The sequence below is a fragment of the Pristiophorus japonicus genome, unplaced genomic scaffold (assembly GCF_044704955.1).
Source record: "Pristiophorus japonicus isolate sPriJap1 unplaced genomic scaffold, sPriJap1.hap1 HAP1_SCAFFOLD_43, whole genome shotgun sequence".
Lineage (NCBI taxonomy): Eukaryota > Metazoa > Chordata > Chondrichthyes > Pristiophoridae > Pristiophorus > Pristiophorus japonicus.
The window spans coordinates 6255043-6264269 of NW_027254201.1; positions in this window are offsets into that span (position 1 = coordinate 6255043).

Consider the following 9227-nt stretch of genomic DNA (forward strand, 5'->3'; position numbering starts at 1 on the left):
CCCTGTCGGATGCACTTCCTCCACTGAGGGTGGTCTTGGGCCAGGGAATCCTGGATGTCAATGGGGATGTAGAACTTTATCAGGGAGGCTTTGAGGGTGTCTTGTAGAGTTTCTGCTACCCACCTTTGGCTCGTTTGCCATGAAGGAGCTCCGAGTAGAGCACTTGTTTTGGGAATCTCGTGTCTGGCATGCGGACTATGTGGCCTGCCCAGCGGAGCTGATCGAGTTTGGTCAGTGCTTCAAAGCTGGGGACGTTAGCATGAATAAGGTCGTTGATGTTGGTGCGTCTGTCCTCCAAGGGGATTTGTAAGATCTTATGGAGGCATCGTTGGTGATATTTCTTCAGCAACTTGAGGTGTCTACTGTACATGGTCCATATCTCTGAGCCTTGCAGGAGGGCAGGTATTATTACTACAGCCCTGTAGACCATGAGCCTGGTGGCAGTTTTGAGGGCCTGGACTTCAAACACTACTTTCCTCAGGCGGCCGAAGATTGCACTGGCGCATGGAGGCCGTGTTGATCTCGTCGTCGATGCCTGCACTTTTTGATAGGAGGCTCCCGAGATATGAGAAGTGGTCCACGTTGTCCAGGGCCGCGCCGTGGATCTTGATGACTTGGGGGCAGTGCTGTGTAGTTAGGACAGGCTGGTGGAGGACCTTTGTCTTACGGATGTTTAATGTAAGGCCCATGCTTCCATACGCCTCAGTAAATACTCGACTCTGTCCTGGAGTTCAGCCTCTGTATGTGCGCAGACGCAGGCCTTGGTGAGGCCTCATTTGGAAAATTGTGTTCAGTTTTGGTCTCCTAATATGAGGAAGGACGTTCTTGCTACTGAGGGAGTGCAGCGAAGATTCACCAGACTGATTCCCAGGATGGCAGAACTGACATGTAAAGAATAACTGAATCAACTGGACTTATATTCACTGAAATTTAGAAGAATTTGAAGGGATCGCAAAGAAACATGTACAGGTGTGACGGGATTGGACAGGTTCGAGGCAGGAAGAATGGTCCAGATTTTGGGGAAGTTCAGATACAGGGGACACAGTCTAAGGACAAGGGGTAAGTCTCTTAGGACCGAGATGAGGAGAAACTTCTTCACTCAGAGAATTCTGAACCTGTAGAATTCTCTGCCACAGAAAGTTGTTGAGGCTAGTTCGTTAGCTATATTCAAAATGGAGTTAAATGTGGCCCTTACGGCTAAAGGTATCAAGGGGATGCAGAGAAATCAGGAAAGGGGTACTGAGGTGAATGATCAGCCATAATCATATTGAATGGTGGTGCAGGCTCGAAGGGCCGAATGGCCTACTCCTGCACCTGTTTTCTATGTTTCTATTTTTCTATGTTTCTATGCAAAGCACTGAAAAAAATGGTTGAAGTATCGACTCTTCCTCAGTTAGTATTTCGTTCATTGCGCAAAAGAAGGTGAGGGCTGTATTAATGATGCTTTCCCATCAAAGCAACACAAAAGTTTAACAAAAAACATACGGTGACTGGCAGGTGAGCACTGCTTCTGACAGCCGGTGAAAATGGGCGGGGATTTTAAAGCCCCTTGTATTGTGAAACCTTCATGTCGCCAAACATTTTCTATGTGCTGTATAGACCTCGTGGCGCAACGTTAGCACGTCTGACCCCAGATCACGTCGAAGTCTCTGTTCTTCAGGATAATTCGGGAATTAGTAGTTTTTTTGCTGTCTCTGAATAACCGTATCCTTGCTCCAAGCTCTGTCTCACTCTTTCCCCGGAATCAGGCAAAGATACGCCTGCTGCCCTCATTTATTTCATGTGACCAGACACAAAACTTCAACATAAACCTGCAGTTGGTCACATATATCCCTAAATAGTCAGGTTGGCCGAGTGGTATTAGGTTGTGTATTTCGATTGCAGTCTCCACTGGAGCTGTGGGTTCACATCACACTTCTGACACTTCCACTTTTTAAACATTAAGTGTATTTAATTGTATGTTTGACACCACGACCAATTGCTTGAAAGTGGGATTCAGCAGTTCACATGCTCGCTTGACACTTCCGTCTGACCGGGTGCTGAAAGTGGAGATGTTTCTGCAGTGTTCCGGTTAACACGTTCGCCTCACACGCGAAAGCTCATCGGGCGGGAATATTTTCTGGAGCTTTCTCCTCATGCATGCTCAGGGGCGAGTTTGTTCTCCCGTGAAAGGTCTTAAGATCATAAACATGTAAGGATTAGGGGTCGGAGTAGGCCATTCGGCCCCTCGAGCCTGGTCCACTATTCAAGAACATCCTGGCTTTCCTCGACAACAATTTTAAACATCTGGGGTGGAGCCAACAGGCGCCTGAAACAACTTCTGTCCCACACTGAAAGTTCTCAATCCTTCTCCTCCGCTGCCCTTTCCAGAAATGTCATGGATTACCCAGCCACCGTGTTCACTTCCACATTCTCAGAGTGGGGCCACAGAGGCTCCTCTCTTCTCACCACGATCAACGAACTCGCCCAGTTTAAAAAATTAAACCCGGCACACGTGCCCGGCGAAAGGAAGGTGAAGTCAGATAGTCTGTAAGCTCGGTCTGTCACAGAAAGAGTCGGTATTCATGGTGATTACCGCAATTATTAATCGTCTCACAGACCTCAATTATTTTTATGCGATGAATTCATCAACGATTGAAACTAGGTTAGTGCGCCGGATCGTAACCCATCGACCACCAGGGAACAGTTATGATACATGTCGATATATTTGTATATATTTATATATGAACCTGAATATCGACGGCTAGCTCCCTAGACCTCATGGCGCAACGGTAGTGCGTCCAACTTTGAGTGAGAGAAATTGTTCCACAGTGACATCCATTTCATCTTTTGTCCCCATTTAAACAAGAGAAACTGAGACAGGGGGAATAAATAGAGAAATAAAAGCCCTGGGATATAGACAAGTGGAAGAGAGAAGGGGAATGATACTGTCTCCACCCAGAACTAATGCAGAAACCACTCTGCTGTGCTCGGGGTGGCCACCCGCAGCCTGGATACACGAACGCGAGAACACCAGCGGCATGACGGGGCCATAAAAGGAACGGCGAGCGGCCCTGGGAGCAGCTTGGAGGTCCCGGCAGACTATCCAAGGGAGCAGCGCGAGCTGGTGCAGGAGGGCGGCGGCAGCGAAGAGTGACACAATCAAGGTCCAGGCCGGTGATTGGAGCGTGGGCAGATACAGCAGGAGCGGCGAGATCGGGGCGAAGGAGTGGCGAGAGACTGTGGAGGGACGTGATCGGGGCGAGGGAGGCATGAGCTCAGGGCCAGTGTCCCAGGGGCAGCACGGGCCAGCCCACACTGTGATATGTGTGTGCACTAGCTCCGTGCAGCAGAGCTAGTCTCCAGTCATCTTGGTTAATCCTTGCCACTGGACCAAGACCTCGCCCTGTCAAGCACGTGTCATTGCTGGGGTGCAATGGCCCCCACACGTTAAAAAAATCCACGCACAGGCATCTTCCACCCGACAGGATGTAGTGCGGGTCCTTCATTGAAGCAACTGTGAACTCATCCTTTTTCGGCGTGGAAGCAAGTCATCCTCGTTTCGAGGGATCGACTATGATGACGATGATGGATACATTAGTGTCCCAACAGCTCATTTACTGAAGGAGTGGACCATGCAGCGCTTCTGAAAACATTTCGAAAATGCAAAGACACCGATTTCGTCTCATGTGCTCCTCCGATCAAGAATAGTAACACATATTAAAAATGCTTCAATAATGATTACATGTTATCTCCACATTTGCTAAGCACGTTGGTCTCGTGGTATGATTGTTGCTTTGGGGTTGTTACTGGAAATTTGCGAGAGATCCTGGTTTCAAATCCCAGAGCAGTTTTGAATTTGCATCAAACATTTGCAAATAAGGACTTGCATTTCTGCAGCGTTTGTCAGGAACTCATGACGCCCCAAAGTGCTTTGCAGTCGTTGAGTTGCCTTTGAAATGTTGTCACGTGAGGAAAGATGTGCGCAAATCACATCTCACGCACCTCAACTCTTTGCAAAGGAGTTCATAGAATCAAATAAGTTTACAGCACGGAAGGAGGCCATTTCGGCTCATCGTGTCCACGCCCACCAACAAGAGGATCTCCAGCCTAATCCCACTGTCCAGCTTTTCGTCCAAAACCCTGCAGGTTACGGCACTTTAGGTGCACATCCAATCACTTTTTAAATGTGGTGAGAGTTTGTGCCTCTACCACCCTTTCAGGCAGTGAGTTCCAGACCCCCACCACCCTCTGGTTGAAGACATTTCCCCTCTCATCTTTCTACCAATTACTTTAAATTTATGCCTCCTTTTTGTTGACCCCTCTGCTAAGGGAAATAGACCCTTTCTATCCACTATATCTGGTACCCTCATAAATTTATACACCTCAATAAGGTCTCCTCTCAGATTCTGTTCATTCGAAAACAAATCCAGCCTATCTAATCAGTCCTCATGGCTAAGATTCTTCACTCCCGGCAACAGACTTGTAAATCTCCTCTGTACCACCTTCAGTGCAATCACGTCTTCCTGTAATACGGCGACCACAACTGCACGCAGTACTCCAGCTGTGACATACCCTGTTCTATCGACTCCATCTCTTGTATTCTATGCCTCGGCTAATAAAGGCAAGCATTCCATATTGCTTCTTAACCACCTTAGCTACCTGGCCTGCTACTTTCAGGGATCTGTGGACATGCACTCGCTGGATTCTGGGGAAGACCCAGCAGATTGGAAGAATGCAAATGTAATGCCACTATTTAAAAAAGGAGACAGAAAAAATCAGGAAACTATAGACCAGTTAGCCTAACATCTGTGGTTCGGAAAATGTTGGAATCCATTATTAGAGAAGCAGTAGCAGACAATAGAATCATCGAAACATAGAAAATAGGTGCAGGAGTAGGCCATTCGGCCCTTCGAGCCGCACCATCATTCAATAAGATCATGGCTGATCATTCAGCTCAGTACGCCTTTCCAGCTTTCTCTCCATACCCCTTGATCCCTTTGGCCATAAGGGCCACATCTAACTCCCTCTTGAATATATCTAACGAACTGGCATCAATGACTCTCTGCGCCAGAGAATTCCACAGGTTAACAACTCTCTGAGTGAAGAGGTTTCTTCTCATCTCAGTCCTAAATGGCTTACCCCTTATCACTTAGACTCTGACATCTGGTCCTGGACTTCCCCAACATCGGAACTTGTCCAGTCCCGTCATAATTTTATATGTTTCTATGAGACCCCTCTCATTCTTCGAAACTCCAGTGATCTCTCGATCACTTGATTCCCCGAGACTCAAAAATCTATCTCACGCAGCCTTGAATATATTCAGAGACTCAGCATCCACAGGCCTGTGGGGCAGAGAATTCGTAAGATTCATAACCCTCTGAGTGAAGAAATTCCTCCTCATCTCTGTCTTAAATTGCAGAACCCTTAATCTGAGTCTGTGCCCCAAGGTTCCAGACACTCCAACCCTGGGGAAACAACCTTTCAGCGTCTACTCTGTCAATCCCCTTCAGAATATTGTGTGTTTCAATAAGATCACCTCTCATTCTTCTAAACTCCGGAGAATATCGGCCCATTCTACACAATCTCTCAACTTAAGACAGTCCTCTCATCCCAGGAATCAATCTGGTGAACCTCCGTTGTACCACTTCCCAGGCAAGTATAACCTTCCTTAAATAAGAAGACCAAAACTGTGTGCAGTACTCCAGGTGTGGTCTCACCAGGGACCTGTGCAATTGCAGCAACTCTTCCTTACTCTTGTACTGTGGTCTATATATTAGGTACTATGGGGCGAGTGCCCTGTTTTTTTGCTGATATGACGGTTGTATAAAAAGTTATTAAAATTTGACAGTTCCTCGGCCAACATATTTGTATTTCCTTCAGTGTACTCCTGACTCTTCAAGGGCTAGAATTTCCCCAAGAAGTTTTGTCGGCGCACTGAGCTCAAGTGAACCGATTGCTCGCTGGAAATGGCGCGGGGAAAAACTCGCCCCATCCTGGCCGCTGTGTACAGTCCCCGGAGTCCTGTCGTGTGTCGATGGTAAAGTGGAGGGCGGAGCCAAATGCCTGCGCCGAAAACACTGCCGGCACCTTCGCACATGCATAGTAGGGAGAGAAAATTTGGCACTCTGCCATTGTCAAACAGTGTCAAACCCGATGAAAAGCATAGCAGCTTCTCAGCACTCCGCTCGCTCGGCCGGCTCTCCCCCCGTCCCTCCCCGATAAAACGCATAGCTGCAGCAGCTGCAACGTCTCCGGTCCACGAGCTCACACTTCTCCGGTGTGTCTTCCCTCCCCAATCCCAGGGATACAGGGACCGATTGTAATGGAGCCAATTTTGCTGATGATACAAAGATGGGTGGGAAAGTAAATTGTAATACAGCAAAGAAAATTTCAATTATGGGAGAGCAATATGGAAAAGTGCAGTGACGCCGACGTGATATAAACACGCAGCCTTCTGATGTGCAGTCAGACACTCTACTTTTTCACCACGAGGTCGACAGTGCAGAGTGTCCATGTTTGTGTCCATGAAGGTTCCTGAAACACAGTTTCCTTTACCCTGCATTGGTTCAATTAAAGGGCTTTAAAATCCCCGGCCACTCCCACCGTGGTTCAGACAGCATCAGAAGCAGTAATTACCTGTCACTCGTCGTCTCACACCCGCTTTCATTACCTGCTGCCAGCGGACTGCAGAAAATCAAGTTCATCATCATCATCGGCTGTCCCTCGATGCGAGGATGACTTGCTTCCATGCCAAAAAAGGATGAGTTCACAGGTGTTTCAATGATGGACCTAACATTCCATGTCCCGAACTGCATGTTGAAGGCTGGAAGATGCCTGTGCGTGAATTTTTTAAAAGTGTGGTGGCCGTTTCACCCCAGCTATCACACGTGCTTGACAGAGCGAAGTCTTGGTCCAGTGTCAAGCGTTATCCAAGACGACTGGACACCAGCTCTGCTGCACAGACCCAGTGCCCACACATATCGCAGTGTGGGCTGGCCCGTGCTGCCCCTGGGCCACTGACCCTGAGCTCACGCCGCCACTGGGCCACGATCACATTCCTCGAAAGTCTCTCGCTGCTCCTGCTGTACCTGCCCAAGCTCCAATCACCGACCTGGACTTTGATGACGTCACTCTTCGCTGCCGTCGCCCTCCTGCACCAGCTCGCGCTGTACATTGCCGTGGTACCCAACCACGCTGCACCCAGGCCGCCGCTCATCGCACCTTTTATGGCCCCGTCCTGCCGCTGGTGTTCTCACGCAGGTCGGGGCCTCCACGCTGCTCCCAGCAAATCCAGTTACACGCCGTTTCACGGCACAATTCTTAGCTGTGATGGTAAGCTGACTAGATTTAAAGCTATCGCAGAGACTGCACGCAGTGTTCCCTGATAATCTAGTGTTTATGATTTGCTGCTCTTACTGCCATGGTCTGGGTTTGATTCCCGGTTTGGAAAATAATTTTTACAGAGCAAGTTGACAAAAATAATTCAAGTCTGTGAGAGACTGAATAATTGTTGCACTCCTCATTAATCCATCCACATGTGTAGCACATGAAGGAAATTTAAATATTTTTGCCGAGCAACTGTCGAATTTTAGTAACTTTTTATTAACCGTAGAATCAGCAGAGAAACAGGATATTCGGCCAATAGCATTTCATATATAGCCCATAGTACAAGAGTAAGAAAGTCTTGCTACAATTGTACAGGGCCCTGGTGAGACCACACCTGGAGTACTGCGCACAGTTTTGGTCTCCTCATCTGAGGAAGGATACACTTGCCTTGGAGGTGGTACAACAGAGGTTCGCCAGATTGATTCCTGGGATGAGAGGACAGTCCTCTGGTGAGAGATTGTGTAGAATGGGCCGATACTCTCTGGAGTTTGGAAGAAAGAGACGTGATCTCATTGAAATGGACAATATTCTGAAGGCGATTGGCTGGGTACGTCTTGAGAAGCCCGGCTTGCTCAGTCGGTCAAGTATGAGACTTTGAATGTCAGGGACGTCGGCTCGAGCCCCACGTTGGTCGATTACTTTCATGTTCCTTTCGCGGGTAAGTATCATTATGAACCCATCACCTTCTTTTGCACAATGATAAAACTGCAAACTCAGGGATGTTGATAATTTCATCAAATAATGAGAGCAGCGCCTCAGACCGGTCGGCCGTCCGTACTGTTAGATGCGCCAGTTAAAAGTTATTACTCTGGAAAATTTTAGACTGGACGCTTGTTCAGGTTTGCTGGAAGGCCCAGTGACCGGGATATCCTCTCCCCCGGGGTTTTCCTGAGCCTCTCCTCGGTGCACGGCGTGCTTTGGCCCGTGTCTGAGGTTGCTTCCATCTCAGGGATGGACAATAACCCTCTGAGCTCTGGAACTGGGGAAGAGCGAATAATTAACGAATTTTTTGTCGCTTTCAAATGCAGCTTAGATCTGCTGGGAAAAACCGGTAGCATTTCTTTCAGTCTGTGAAACAACGCTAACAGGGACAGTCAAAACTTCAATAACTGAAATTTAATAATTCATGAAACTTTAATCCTTGAAGAAGTTTTATCCCCGATCTGATTTTACACAACCTGTATTTGAGGAGATTGGTTTTCAATGTTCGTTGCTCAAGCAACAAGGTATTCAAAAAAGGTTTTGTTCAATTTTATTGCAGACAAGTTTTTGCTTGAGATGTAATGTTTCTGCGCAGGCTTGAACCGGGAACTTTTCACGTGTGAGGGAAATGTGATAACCACGACACGACAGAAACTGCTACTGAGCTCAGTGCCCAGAGAGAAATGTTAAGCAACAAGCTGAAATGCTCAATCCCTCTCTCTGCAAAAAGTTCCTTTCACATTCATTTCTCTGACCAGAACTGCACCAAACAATAATGTTCTCCTTTCAAAGTCATTAAACTCCCCAATTTCCACATCTGCAACTTTAAGGACAAGGGCAGAAAGCGTTTTCATTCAGAAAATTGCCGGAAACCCCTGTGGTTAATGACAGGGCTTTTGATGGTTGATTTCTGTAAACACCTTGTGATATGTATTTAACCTTTGACAACCTGTATCACACCACCATCAGAGGGCCCACCTGTTGGAATTCCAAGTGATCCCAGCATCCCTTGGGAGCACGGTATATAAGCAGGCCACCCATGATGTACCTGCACTCTGGAGTCTTATTAAAGGAGCTAATGTCACAATTACTCATTGCTCACAGTACTCAGTTTCATCCTTTATTTTGAGCTTATCAATTGGCGATCAGACACCGAA